Source organism: Terrapene carolina, unplaced genomic scaffold, assembly GCF_002925995.2.
Source record: "Terrapene carolina triunguis isolate 2854851 unplaced genomic scaffold, T_m_triunguis-2.0 Scaffold88, whole genome shotgun sequence".
Lineage (NCBI taxonomy): Eukaryota > Metazoa > Chordata > Testudines > Emydidae > Terrapene > Terrapene triunguis.
In genome coordinates this window covers 46,337,419-46,351,710 of record NW_020664439.1, presented here as the reverse complement: position 1 = coordinate 46,351,710, position 14,292 = coordinate 46,337,419, and the positions used below count along the sequence as shown (strand labels likewise).

Sequence of the window (14,292 nt, the reverse complement as noted above, 5' to 3'; positions counted from 1 at the left end):
CAGGAGCAGGGTGTGGCCCTGGGAGCCCCCCAGGAGCAGGGTGTGGCCCTGGGAGCCCCCCAGGAGTGGGGAGAGGGCCCGAGGGTGCAGCACCAGCCTGAAGGGGAAGGGGAGGTGAGCCCAGGAGTGCAGGGGGGCCAGCAGGAGAAAGGAGGGTTTGTCAGGGGCCTGCAGGAGAAAGGGGGCCTGAGGCTGGGACTGCAGGAGGAGACGCTCAGGCTGGGCGTGCAGGAGGAGGCGCTCAGGCCTGGTGTGCAAGAGCAGTCTCAGGAGCCAGAGTGGCTGAGCCCAGGTGTGCAGGAAGCCGGGGGGACCCTGGGTGTGCAGCAGCTGCAGCGCAGGGAGGGGAGGCGGCGAGCAGCACAGGTGTAGGGCGTGAGAGGAGTGAGCCCAGGAGCTTAGCACAGTCTCCGGCCCAGACCCTTAGCAGGGTACCAGCACCAGCTGGTGAACCCAGGAGGGTGGCCTCAGCGCTGGCACTGCCGCTAGCCGGGGAGCGCAGCACCACTCTCATCCCGTGAGCGTGGCAGTGCAGTGCCATCACTGGAAGTCAGCAGTAGAAGGTGGGGGTGAGCCCAGCAGTGCCATCCCTTGCCAGCGAGCCTGGAGCAGCCTGAGCAGCACCCATAGGAGGAGCCTGGAGGAGCCTGGAGGGGCGAATCCTGGAGCGTCGTGGCCATAACACTGGCGCCAGTCTGGGTGGCAAGGAGTATAGCAGCAGCAACACCACCCTCATCATTCATGCACTGAGCCTGGGCACCAAACAGCACCGCCCCATTGCTACAGTGAGCTTTGCACTGTAAAGCCACATGCAGTGAGCCTGGTCATGTACGCCAGCAACAGCTGGAGCATGCAGTGACTCTGGCAACATGTAGCAGCAGCATTTTACTAGCTTGGAGTATAGCAGCATGCAGTGACGCCTGGCAGCATGCAGTGACGCCTGGCAGCATGCAGTGAGCCAGGCAGTATCCAGCCGCAGCACTGTGCAGTGAACCTGGCAGCATCCACGCAGCAGCCTCGCTACCAGCTTGGCCTTCCTGGAATATAAGAGCAGCACCTTTCCCATGCAATGAGCCTGGCAGTTGATACCCTCTCCAGCCTGGCAGCTTGCGAGTGCAGCAGTAGAGGAAGGAGGTGATCCTGTGGGTACAGTGGCAGCGCCATCGTCAGCCCAGCGAGAGATGGTGGGGAGCTTGGAGGGCAGGAACTGGAGGTAGAAACTGAGAGGTAAGGGCGGGTGCTGAAAACCTGTGTCCCCACAAATCTGCAGCGCTTTCCCTTGTGTGTTGACATCGCCTGGCCCAGGGGCAGCTTGTGGAAGGGGAGCGTGTGCTCATGGGAAGTGTCTGGGTTAGTTTTCAGCGTAGGCAAATAACCGCGTAATGAATGGCTAGCGTGTCTGTGTGCCGCACTCGCCTGTGCTGGAGGGAGTCAGGACAGCTCATCTGTGTGTCATAGGCCCCATACTACTGAATTCTCCTTTAGTTTGGGCAACAAGGAGCAGTTCAAGTCCTGCTTCTGTGGAGTTTTGATACTGTGGCGTGCAGCACAGTGGCCCCTGGAGTGTGTTTCCTTTCAGACAAGGTTTCCTGTAGGTTCCCTCCTAGTCGGTTTCCCTTGTCTGAGGGGAAGTGGGCAGAGCTTGGTTTTTCTCCCAGTTCTTGTGAGCGGAAGGTGTTGGCCGGCAGACTGGAGCTGCCGAGGTGGAAAGGGCTCAACAAGGAAGATGCCCAGGGCTGTCACGGGCTGGGCACTGAACGACACCCATATTCGTGGGCAGGCCGAGTAGCCACAAGGACACACTGACGCCCCTCACTGGATGGGCCCTTGGCTAGAATAAATACTATGCGATTGCGAGCTGCTCTATCACCGCATCCCTCCCTTGCATGTGCATGCAAACTGCCGCATCTGTGCCATGTCCATGCGGGAAACCTGCAGCCGGTGTCCTTCGTCCAGCCCGACGCTCCTCTCCAAAGCTCGGGAAGGCTACCAGGCACCGAGCCTGCTGGCATCAAACGTGATGGGCCGCTGACCAGGCCTCATTGGGAAGCTCAGTCCCCCTCCCACTCCAGTTCACCATCCCGGGGGCAGGAGAGGGTGCTGAGATTCCTGTCAGGCGCTGATCCAGAACCCTGCTTGAGGGTCCCTCTTTCCTAGCAGTCCCTGGCTAGTGGCTGTTTGACAAATCTGAAATCCTCCCAGCCCCACACTGGCAGCTAGAAGGGGGAGGAGAGGCCTCTCAATCCCACCCAGGCTGTTCTGACCCTCCTCTGGCCTCTGTTGCTAAGGCCCTTCTCCCTTGTGGCTACAGCAACTCCAGTGCCTGCATCTGCTGCTCAGTACCCAGCAGCAGCCTGAATTGGCTGGGATTTGTGCAATGTCATGGCTGCCCTGGGGGTTCTGCACAGTAGGTGCAAAACTGACTGGAGTTAGGTTAATTTCACGCTGCCTCTGCTTGGCAAAGCTCTGAGCTGCACTGGAGCGGTCTGTCTGCAGACTCAGGCAGACGATGCTGCATCAGACTCGGATCTGGGCCATGCTGGCGTGGCGTCCTCTGCCATAGAGGCTAGAGACCCTTTCAAAAATCAAAACTTAAATTCTGCTGAAACGGGTAGCTGGGCCTTCCTGCTTCCCCAGGACAAGCCACCAGCTGAGAGGGCAGGGGGGTTGCTGGCAGAGAGGATGTTGTGTACGAAGCTGCTCTGGGGCACTTGTCTAGGTTGCAGTCTCAGGTTAATCCCAGCCCAGACTGAATTGCCTTTGGCACCAGTGTGTGACTCCCTTGACTTCTCAGATCCTTGGGGCCATGTTGTGCAGATAGACGGGGTGATTCTGCCCTGGGCTACTGCAGATGCGTCCCCCCTGTGTTCCTTCTCCTGTCTAGCTCCACTGTCTCCCCAGTGCTCTCTGAGCCCCTTGGACAAAACCCTTCCTCTGCGGTAGGGAGAGGCCCTGCTGCTTTCCCTGGGCACTGCTCTATGGGCGGTCAGGTGGCTATAGGGCCTCCAGCTGTCTCCCTGAAGTGCCCCCAGAGCACTCTCAAATAGCCTGTCCCAAGGGCTGGAGTAACAGCAGTAGCCAGCCCACCTGAGAGCTGGGGGTCTCAACGGCGTTCAGGGGCTGGCTGTGCCTCGGCAGAGGGAGCTGGGTCAGAATGGGGGGAGAGGGGCCACATTCTCGCCTCCAGAGGGTGTAGAGCAGAATTTCAGAGAGACACAATCAGCATTCCCAAAGCAGAATTTCTTTGCCTCTCTTCTCCTGTTCCTACTAATCCGTCCGCTGATTGGGCCGTGCTGGGGCAGTGATGCAGGCCTGGCTTGCTGCTTCCCTTTTACCAGCCCCGGGGGAGAAACACTCTTGCGAACGTTTCTCCTCTGACTGGGTTTGGCAGATCCCCTAAGTGTTGGGGGACTCGGGACTCCTGGGTTCCTTCCCCAGCTCTGCCACTAGCTTGGGCAAGTCCTTGACCTGCTCAGAGGTTCAGCTCACTCACCTGTGAAACCGGGATTATCATTCCTGCCACTTCGGTGTGTGCAGATGGCACACACAGGGCAAGTGTTAACGACGTATAATGACCGTGCCTGCACCACCTGGCTGGCGGAGTGGCTGGAACATGGCAGAAGCAGACAGCCAGGGGGCTGATGATTGTCATGGTGGTGCTGGCTGCAGGGTTGGGCTCGGATCTGCTCCCTGAAGCTCAGGGGTGTTCAGACCTGCACTTGTGGTGGGGCCCGTCCCACTCGGGTGCCTCTGATCTGGGTTAATCTCCCCTGCAGGACTCTGCTTTTCCCACTTGCTTCCAAGAGGTCATTATTCTTATCACGCCAGTGCTGGGACTGAAAATACTGTGGGCTGCACCTCCAGCAGCCCCGCTGTCAGCAGCCTCTCCTGGCTGGCTCAGCCCTCCCTCCCCTCAGCTCCCACACAGGCACTGCTCAGCTCCCACTGAAATCGCGGACCCCAACCTGTGTGGTGTCGGCCAGGGCAGTGGCTGAGGCTGCCAGTGAGGGGCTACTGGTAGTGTGGACAGCTGCATGCTAGGAACAGCTGGAGACTAGTTTGCTCCACAGAGGGGGGTGGGTGGCCAGAGCTGCTAGTCTGGGCTGCATTCAGGTCAGCATCAGGCTCTGTGACCTGGTACCGATCCCTCGAGCTGCCCAGGCCTCACTATCCTGGGTCTCGATAGCCGGTGCTTCAGGCCGGGCCTGGGGAGTGGGCTCTGGGTGCACGGCAAGGCGGGCAGGGGATTGTGGGTAAGGCTCCGGGGATGGCGCGCTGCTTATCTCTGTGATTTCCCCTCTGTGTGGCTCCTCGGCAGCTGGCAGCTCTGTGGCTGTGCCCAGGATGCTGTGTGTGGGTGTTGGGCCGAGTGACTCAGTCTGCGAGCGGAAACCCCGTGAGTGCTTCGCCCGTCCTGGGCAAGGCAGCTGGGTCCCCAGGCCTGCGTGTGCACCCCAGCGTGCGGGGTCTGGACCAGGAGAGCCAGACACCCAGAACATTCCACCAGCGGGACGGCTCTAAGCCAAGCAAAGGCCGGCTGCGCCCATGTGGCTGCTCCCAGCCCATAGTTGTGAGCCCCTGCAGTGGAGAACGGCTCCCACAGCAGGGCCATAAATCCTCGCCCGCCGCCAGGTTGTGTTAGCTACCAGGTGGGGTGCTGCTCTGGCTGGCCGCCAGGCTGGCTGTCGCCAGGGTCCTCCTCCCACAGGAGCCCTCGGGAGGGGTGGGGACTCGCTCACTGGCTCTGAGGTGCCCTGTGGCAGGCACCATGCCTCGGGCGAGATGGCAGCCCCCTCTACTAACGGGGATCCAGCCAGGACGCTCTATTCTGCATCCCTCCATGTCCCCCTCCACCTTCACTGGGAGGAGCTATTTGATTCCCATTATGAACTTCTGTGCACCGGTAAACGGCTGCCGCGTTCCACCCCAGAGGTGGCTGCATGTCTGTGGTGAGTGAAGCAATTTGTAGCGTGTACAGCATGTTGGAGTCTGGCTGGGAGGGGGCCATACAGACTTTGCTGTCTCCTGTAGAGTGGAGGAGTCCAGGGGGAGAGGGAAGCATGGAGGGGGCGCTCCTTGGCTGTGTTGCATTCTCCTGCCTGGTTCTCTTGACTTTGCTGGCAATTAACTGCGCTCTTGCAGGGTTCTTGGCCTCTTCCCTAGCAGGATCACCTTCCCATGCAGCTGGGACCTCACCGGGGCTTGCTCCCCGTCAGCCTGGGAAGGGCAGGGTGGCTGAGATCCCCTGCAATGAACTGGTGAGAGAGAGAGAGAATGTCCGTGTCCATGTCCACTGCTGGCCTGCCCCGCCCCATCCTGCTCCTGCAGGACTCCTTGTGAGGAAGGGGAATTTCCATGCACTGGGGTGGGAGCAGGGTCTCTGCGGGCCCCACGGGCAGCAGTCCTGCAGCTGTGCTCAAGCACTGTGCCCTGCACGACAGGTTGGCTGAGCTCTCGAGTTCCAGTCCTGGCTCTGTCATGGACTCCCTCCGTCAAGTTGCTGCCTGCTCGTGCCTCAGTTTCCCCATCTGTAGCAGGGTAATCCTGGGGCTATTTACTCCTGGGGTGCTGAGCGAGTGAATCAGTGGCTGTGGCAGGGCCGTTAGTGCAGGGATCTCCGTCTAAGGCCTGTTCCTGCTCCCGCTGAAGCCAATTCTTGTCTTTGGATCAGTCTCTGAAATAGCAGCCAGCCCTGAGCAGACCCAGCCGCTGCTGCTCGTCCAGCCTCGGGGTTCCTTTGAGAGAAGGGTGCTGCTGGCTCCTGTGAGTGCTGAGGCAGAGCTCAGACACCACTGCGCTGTCTTGGCCCCATGCCCTCCATTCCTCTGCTGGGCGGGAAGGCCTGGACTTGGGCTCAGATAAGAGGAGATAAAGGAGCCTGTTTATAGCCCTCGGGCTGAGCCAGTCACCTGTCTTCTGCCCCGATAGCTACTCTGTGCCGGTGTTGTGGGGAGAAGAGTCCAGCTTACAATCCACGCTCAGAGAGGCTGATTCAGGGGCACTGAGCTTGTTTCTGCACAGCCGTGCGCCTTGTGCAGCGTCCTGTGGTGGGCTGATAGGAAACAAAGGGTAGGAATAAATGCTCAGTTTTCAGAACGGAGAGCGGTAAATAGTGGTGTCCCCCAGGGGTCTGTACTGGGCCCAGTCCTATTCAACATATTCATAAATGAGCTGGAAAAAGGGGTAAACAGTGAGGTGACAAAATTTGCAGATGATACAAAACTACTCAAGATAGTTAAGCCCCAGGCAGACTGCAAAGAGCTACAAAAGGATCTCTCAAAACTGGGTGACTGGGCAACAAAATGGCAGATGAAATTCAATGTTGATAAATGCAAAGTAATGCACACTGGAAAACATAATCCTAACTATACATATACAATGCTGGGATCTAAATTAGCTGTTACCACCAGGAAAGAGATCTTGGAGTCATTGTGGATAGTTCTCTGAAAACATCCACTCAATGTGCAGCGGCAGTCAAAAAAGCGAACAGAATGATGGAAATCATTAAGAAAGGGATAGATACTAGGACAGAAAATATCATGTTGCCTCTATATAAATCCATGTTATGCCCACAGCTTGAATACTGTGTGCAGATGTGGTCGCCCCATCTCAAAAAAGATATATTGGAATTGGAAAAGGTTCAGAAAAGGGCAACAAAAATTATTAGGGATATGGAACGGCTTCCGTATGAGGAGAGATTAATAAGACTGGGACTTTTCAGCTTGGAAAAGAGACGGCTAAGGGAAGATATGATAGAAGTCTATAAAATCATGACTGGTGTGGAGAAAGTAGATAAGGAAGTGTTGTTTACTCCTCATAACAGAAGAACTAGGCATCACCAAATGAAATTAATGGGCAGCAGGTTTAAAACAAACAAAATGAAGTATTTCTTCACACAACGCACAGTCAACCTGTGGAACTCTTTGCCAGAGGATGTTGTGAAGGCCAAGACTATAACAGGGTTCAAAAAAGACCAAAATAAGTTCATGGAGGATAGGTCCATCAATGGCTATTAGCCAGGATGGGCAGGGATGGTGTCCTTAGCCTCTGTTTGCCAGAAGCTGGGAATGGGCGACAGGGGATGGATCACTTGGTGATGACCTGTTCTGTTCATTCCCTCTAGGACACCTGGCACTGGCCACTGTCGGAAGACAGGACACTGGGCTAGATGGACCTTTGGTCTGACACAGTCTGGCTGTTCTTATGCTGCTCCTGCGTGTGTGTTACTGTAGGGTTGCTTGTAAGTGCTCGCTGGGCTGCTCTTAGCATTGCTCCCAAGGCAGCTCTGTGCACGGGGGTTACTGGGGGCTGCCCAGGAGCTCTGCAAGTTCATGGGGGAGTTATTGCCGGGCTGTTTGGCAAGCCTGAGCTGTGGGGCATGTCCAGCTGCATTGATTTGACGAGTTAGTCTTTCTGGAGCTGTTTAGTGTGTGTGCACCACTTATGGAATGGTTTGCGGTGTGTGTGGGTGCGCACACTACTTGTGCAATGGCATGTGGAGTGTGTGCACACATGCCACTGCTTGTGCAATGGCGTGTAAGGTGCCTGTATGTGCACATTGCTTGTGCAATGGCGTGTAAGCTGTGTATATGTGCACATTGCTTGTGTAATTGTGTGTGTGTGCACTAGTGCAATGGCATGCGGGGTGTGTGCGCACCCACCGCTTGTGCAGTGTGTGTGTGTGTGTGCGCACATTGCTTGTGCAATGGCATGTAAGGTGTGTATGCATTTCTTGTGTAATGGGGTGTGGAGTGCATGTGCACACTGCTTGCGTAATGGCATGCGGGATGTGTGCACTGCTTGTGCAATGGTGTGTGTGTGTGTGTGTGCACGTGCTGCTGACACACCCCTGGCTGATCACATTCAAGGTTCCAGCAAGCTTATTTTCAAAAGCTGTTTCCTGTTGTGATTGCACTATTGAAAATCATTCACCAGCCGGACCAGGGTGTTAAAGGGAAACAGCCTCTGTTTTGCTTTGCGAGGGGTTTGTTTTTCCTAGAGAGTAACACGCTTTGTAGCTTTTGTCACACACAAGGGGCTCCTTGCATCCCTCCTTCCCCCAGCTCCATATGTGCCACCTCCCATCCCCCTCTATTTCAGGGACTCCCACAGGCCCTATTCTCCTCTTTATGCCAGGGGCTGTGGCCCCTAGTCTCCCCTCCATTCCCATTCCCCTTCCGAAGGGTCCCCTGATCTGCCCCCGGGGTCATGGGCTCTATGTTGCCTTCATTCCCTCCTCTGTTACATGTCAGGGGCTCTGTCTCCCTCATGTCCCCTATTCGCCCCCTTCCCCCATTAGTTCTTTCCTTCCTTTATGGAAGTGAAGTCACTCAGGATGTCAACAGTTTAACTCCGTTGGGAAGATCAGCAGAGCTGAGTTTGGGGAGGAGGGTGTTAGTGGCTGGTTGCCTTCCCACATAACTGGTGCTTTGATCTGTAGACCGTTACAGAGGGAGTTGAAGCTGATGGGCGTGTTAACCAGGTGACCAGGGCTCTGTGCATCCCCACTTCCCCTTCCAATTCCCCCCCCTTCCCGGCAAATTGGGAGAGTTCTGCCCCTTGATGCCTGGAACGTGCCCGGGTGCTTTGGAATCGGTCGGTTGCTGGGGGAGCCTCTGGTCTGTGCCACGCAGCTTGTCAGACGATAGGATCGTAAAGGTCCCGTCTGCTGGCCTGAGTCTGACTCCTTTATACGAGGAAGGATGGAAGTGACTGTTTCTGGGATTTGGCTTGTTTCAGTGGAGTCATGTAGCCATTGCAATGTGAAGCCGCAAAGCTGAGGGCAGGGTGAGATGCCAAGGGACCCCTCGGGGAAATGACTGTCGGTGGGGTTCAGGGCAGTTGGAGCCTGCAGCTGGATAACCATATCGCTGATGTAGGGTAGTTCAGCAAGCTAAGGTACAGGTGAGCAAGCCCCGTGCTTCAGGGCCCGTGGGTGCAGGGGTCAGGAATCCTGCCCCCTTGTGCAGCCTTGCGCAATTGTCCTGCTTCACAGCTCAGGTGATCCAGTGGTCTGACTGGTCTGGCAAACCCTGCGTGCCTAGGGCAGTCTGACAGCCGGAGGAGAGACGTGCTTATCAAGCAGTCTTCCCCCCACCCCCCTCCATTCCCGTCTGAGCCTTGCGCTCTCTTTCTGGAGATGGCCCTCAACGATGTCGTGTCGCATGGTGCGCTGGCAGGTGCTGAGCGCCCTCACTCCTCAGGGAAGCTGCTGGGAGTCGAAGGCACCCAGCACCTTGCAGGATCACAGGACGGAAGAACGGCCGTGCTGGGTCCGAGCAATGGTCCTTGTAGCCCAGCATCCTGTCTCTGTCAGTGGCTGGGGCTACATGCTTCAGAGGGGATGAACAGAACAGGGCAAGTGAGTGATCCAGTCCCAGCTTCTGGCCGACCGAGGCTTAGGAGCATGGGGTTGTGTCCCGGACCATGCATGGACCTCTGTGTGCAGCCAGGGGGCTGTGGAGGTAACTCTCCCGAGGCAACCCCAGGGGAGTTTGTAGCCCCCTGTGGGCTCTGGGTTTGTCTCTCCCCCTCGTGGCCTTTTGCACCACTGCCCTTCGCACGCGATCTCTGCAGAAAGCCCCTTTGTGGCTCTGTCTCCCGGGGCCGGAGCAGAGACAAAGGGGCCCTTCTCCCCCTGGCAGCGAGTGGGAAGTGAAGCAGGCGCTGTCTGGCTCCTGCTCCCCTGGAACGGCCCTGGCAGAAGGGTGGGCAGGGGAGTGAGAAGGCGGCTTGGGGCTGGTGATGGTCCAGATGTTGGCATTCTAGGCTGGGGTGGAGTGGCCGTTCCACATGCTCCATAGGATGTGTCTGTTCCCAGGAGCAGTAGTCCTGGCGTGTTGCTGCCAGCATAGTGCCCTCCCCTGTGCTCTGGTCTCTGTTCATTCCCTGGCCTTCCTGGCTCTTGACTCCTGGTCCCCTGTGGTGCCCATTTGATCCCCTCCCTGGGGGTCCTGCTGCACGAAATTGTCCTTCGCCCTCTAGTGCTGCTGATGGCAGCCGCCTGGCCGTGGGTGTTGTCTCGCTGCTCCCCAAAGGTTCCACTTTTGGACTGTGGAGGAGGAAGTGTTTCCCACTGGTGGCCCCAGTGGATCTAGCTGGCAAAGCCCCTGCACCGCCCAGCTTGTCGGGGTGCTGGGAGTGTGTCCCACAGCTGGGCGCTCCCCCCTGCTCCCCTGGCAGCCGTTTGTGGGTGCCAACGTGCTGTGGTCACTAGTCTGTGACTAGCTGGGCTGAGAGCCACCAAGCACCATCCATGCTAGTGTGGCCGAGCCAGCAGGCCACAGCAGCTTTGGGGCACGCCTGGCCCAGGCTGGATTTGAACTGGCAGCTGGGAGGTGAGAGGACTAACGCCAAGCCATGCCGGCGAGCCCACTGGTGCCCCTCGTGCCATGCGAGCTGCTGGGGGAGGGAGTGTGTGTGGGTCTCTGCCTGGGCCCACTGTCCCGCCTGGTCTAGGAGGGGAGTGCTCGTCTCACAGCGGGCATGGCTGACTGGGTGGAAGGCCAGACTTGGGCTTTCTGTTACCCTGAGCAGGTCCCTGCCCCTCTCTGTGCCGGGGGGGGGGGGTGACGCTGCCCTGCCCCTCGGTGCTGGCGAGGCCGGTCAGTGCCAGGCAGCAGACGCTCTAGGGGCGGTCACCACTGCCTCGGGGCCTGAGCCTGGCAGCGTCGCCCAGTGTGGGCTGCGGGCTCCAGTCAGGTGGGGAACACAGGTGGTTGGAGCAGTGGGGGGGCTCGGGCACTACCATGGGGCAGGGGGAGGAGGGGAGGCAGTAGACAGGACCTAGCGGGGCTTTTCCCTCTCCAGCACCTCCGGGGATGGTGCGAGAGCAGACGCCGGGGGCTGTGATCATCCCTTAGAACCCCCCTGCGCCCCCATTTCCATGTGTGGCACATCCCTGCCCCTCCCCCCACGAGGCCGCCAGGCGCACTCCCCCTCCGGTGCGAAGTGGCTGAGCGCCGTGCAGCGCTGGTGTGGGCAGGAAGCCGGGGGCACGAGCTGTTGGTGCTGCGGGGCGCTGGGCAGGGCGGCGGGCGCAGGAGCGGGTGTGAATTGCGGGGGGGGGGGGGGGGGGGGGGGGGGGGGGGGGGGGAATTCGGTGGGCGGAGTCTGTGTCGGTAACTTGGAGACTGGCTCCCCTGGCCCTGGGCTGCAGGGTGCTGCGTGGGCAGGGTTGCTCCCCAGTGCTGCAGGGGCCTGGGGGTGTAGCAGCTTCCAGTCCCCTCCCTTGGGCACAGCCCCGTGGGTGCCCTCAGGAGCCCCTGCACTGCCTGGCTTGTCGGGGGGGGGGAAGCTTCCCCACCTGGCCCTCTCCATGCCCCCCCACCCGAGACGCCACAACCCCATTCGTGGCTCGTTCCAGGGTCATTCGGCTGGCTGATGCCATGATCGCGCAAGCCATGGCTGGGGGGACTGGGCGGGGAGAAGGCTGGAGGGATCTCCTGACTTCCGGCTGAATTGGGCTGGGGCCCCAGGCCTGGTCTGGCCCCCTGGCCGGGCGGGAGAGCCAGACCCAGAGCTCTGCCCCGAACGCCCTGACACTCCTGCTGTGGCTAGTGGGAATGGGCAGCTTAGAGCTGCTTGGGAACAGATCCCTGCCAGGGTGGGGCTTTGCCCCCTGAACCAGCCTTCTCTGCCCTCGGGGGGCCCACCACCAGCCTGGGGCACTGGAGGGGGCTCTGGGGTTCTCTGCTGCCTGGCAGGCCCAGGGTACGTGGCTCTCCTGGGCTGGGCTGCAGCTGGAACTGCTGGGAGGGGAAGTGGGTGGAACTGGGGTGAGGGCACTTGGGGCACGGTGAGATGCGGGGGCAGTGCCAGGCAGCATGGTCAGGGTCCCCCCGGGGGTGCTGTCTGGCACCTGCCTGTGCCCTCCTGGCCCAACCTCTGCCCCCCAGCCAGGCCTGGGGCTCTGCCTTGCCCCCCCTGTGTCTCCAGGACAGTGGGGGGTGTGGGTGTGCACTGCCTTCTAGTGGCAGGGCCAGGAGCAAGGCCCTGGGGCGGAGACCTGTGGCTTAGCACCCAAGGCCCTGGCCTACGTGTGACGTTGCTGGTGCCCCCAGTGCCCATGTATGCTGCATGGAGGGGCAGTTGGATGGTGGGTTCGAGGCTCTTGTGTCACCACTGGGGCTTGTCCCCTGGCAGCCATACCCCTAGGGCTCTCTGTGTCCGGATTCCCTGAACAGCACGTGGCAGTGCCCTGGCCCGCAAGGCCCTGTCTGCGTCCAGCCCGGAACCACCAGCAAAGGGGCCCGTGGTCCTGGCTGGCTGGGGTTACACTGTCCCTTTAAGAGCCCCGACTGCTGAGCAGATGTGCACTGAGCTGGAGCCTTTCATCTCCACCCTCGGCAGCTTCCTTTCCTTTCCCCTGGCCCCTCTGGGGCTCCTGTGGGTGGGGCCTCCTGCCTCGGGGATGGGCGACTAGCCAGGGGCCACTCCTGTCTAAATGGACCCAGAGGCATTTGGATCCCAGCTGGTACCAGTCAGAGACTTTGGGCTGATCCTGCCCGGGGAGGGGGAAGGAAGGAGGCCCGATGGGGAGGGGACTGGGGTGTTCCCTGCTCCTTCCTGTGGGACCTGAGCTGAGCCAGTCCATTCTCGGCAGCCCCTGGGAAACCCAGCCCTGCAGCAGCCGCCTGGTGCCAGGTGCTGTAAGCTGTGCTCCCTGTCCCAGAGCTGCGTGTCTGGCCTGTGCACCGGCTCCCACATGGTGAGTGGGGGCGAGACGTCCCCACCTCCTGGGGGTGCTGTGGGGCTCAGCCCATCAATGATGCTGTGGGGCCCTGTCCGTATCCAGCTCAGGCCCCAGAGCCTCAGTGTGACTCGGGGAGGGGCTGGGCCAAGAGGGGTTTTGTGGGAATTTAACACATCTTCACCAAGAGCTTCTCACTCCAATGTGAGTGTCTGCCCCAGAGACCCCCCTGCCACTGCTGGGTGAGCCGCAGCGCTCAGGGTCACTCCTGGGAGAGGCTGCTCCTTGGCCACGGGTCCCGCTGGACCCCGCGCAGCCTCCCGTGGGCAGATCTCCCCTGTCCCGTGTGACAATGCGGTTCTGGCGGAACCCAACTGAGAGTGCCAACTCAGGACAAATTGCTCAAATAGGGCAGTTACAGCCCAAGGCTGGGGTTTTTCCACCTCTAAGGCAAACCGAACCAGCCAGACTAGGAGGACTTCGGTCTCACCCCACTGGCTAACCGCAAGTCTCACAAGCAATCTCCTTAGACACTCCAGTTTCCCAGTATCACCACCAGTGCCACTCGTTATGGGGACGAATGGTTATGAAAACCAATACCCCAGTAAAAGAAAAAAGGTTCTCCTGATCCCAAAGGACCAAGCCCCAGACCCAGGTCAATATACAAATCAGCTCTTACCCACAAATCACGCTGTTGCCAATCCTTTAGAATCTAAAATCTAAAGGTTTATTCATAAAAGGAAAAAGACAGAGATGAGAGTTAGAATTGGTTAAATGGAATCGATTACATACAGTAATGGCAAAGTTCTTGGTTCAGGCTTGCAGCAGTGATAGAATAAACTGCAGGTTCAAATCAAGTCTCTGGAATACATCCCCCGCTGGGATGGGTCCTCAGTCCTTTGTTCAAAGCTTCAGCTTGTAGCAAAGTTCTTCCAGAGGTAAGAAGCAGGATTGAAGACCAGATGGAGATGAGGCATCAGCCTTTTATAGTCTTTTCCAGGTGTAAGAGCACCTCTTTGTTCTTACTGTGGAAAATTACAGCAAAATGGAGTCTGGAGTTACATGGGCCAGTCCCTGCATACTTTGCTGAGTCTCAAGGCATATTTGCCTTTTCTCAATGAGTCCATTGTATAGCTGATGGTTCTTAATGGGCCATCAAGCAGGCGAGGCAGAGCTAACACCAGCTTGTCTGGGATGTCACCCAGAAGCATAGCATAAGTTTGCAATACAGACAGTATAGAGCCAATATTCATAACTTCAACTATAAAACTGATACACCCATATAGACAGCATAATTATAACCAGTAAACCATAACCTTGTCTTAGACACCCCATTTGACCCCCTTTATACAAGATTTTGGTGCCACTACAGGACCTTGGTTGCAACAATGATCTATACGGTCCCAGATTATATCAATAACGTCACAGCCCGGCTGGGGACTGTCATGCAGCAGTCCCAGCGTGTGCGCTGCCGGCAGCATCCCGGACCTGAGTGACCAGCTTGGCGAGGGGGCTGGTGCTGGCTGACAAGTGGGATTCTCACCTCTTCTGGACACGGTCCAAAGGAGCCAGCAGCAGGGGAGGAAATGGGCCTATTAATT

At 58.5% G+C, this 14,292-nt stretch overlaps 1 protein-coding gene across 1 annotated transcript in view; it reads left to right on the top strand.

Annotated features, from left to right (window-relative positions):
• Positions 1-645: 645 nt before the first annotated feature.
• Positions 646-14,292, top strand: part of TNK2 (tyrosine kinase non receptor 2) — a 62,298-nt gene continuing 48,651 nt past the window's right edge. Inside the window, exon 1 of the mRNA XM_026650130.2 lies at positions 646-1,227. The gene's annotated coding sequence lies outside the window, so the exon portion shown is untranslated. The remainder of the gene's footprint in view (positions 1,228-14,292) is intronic.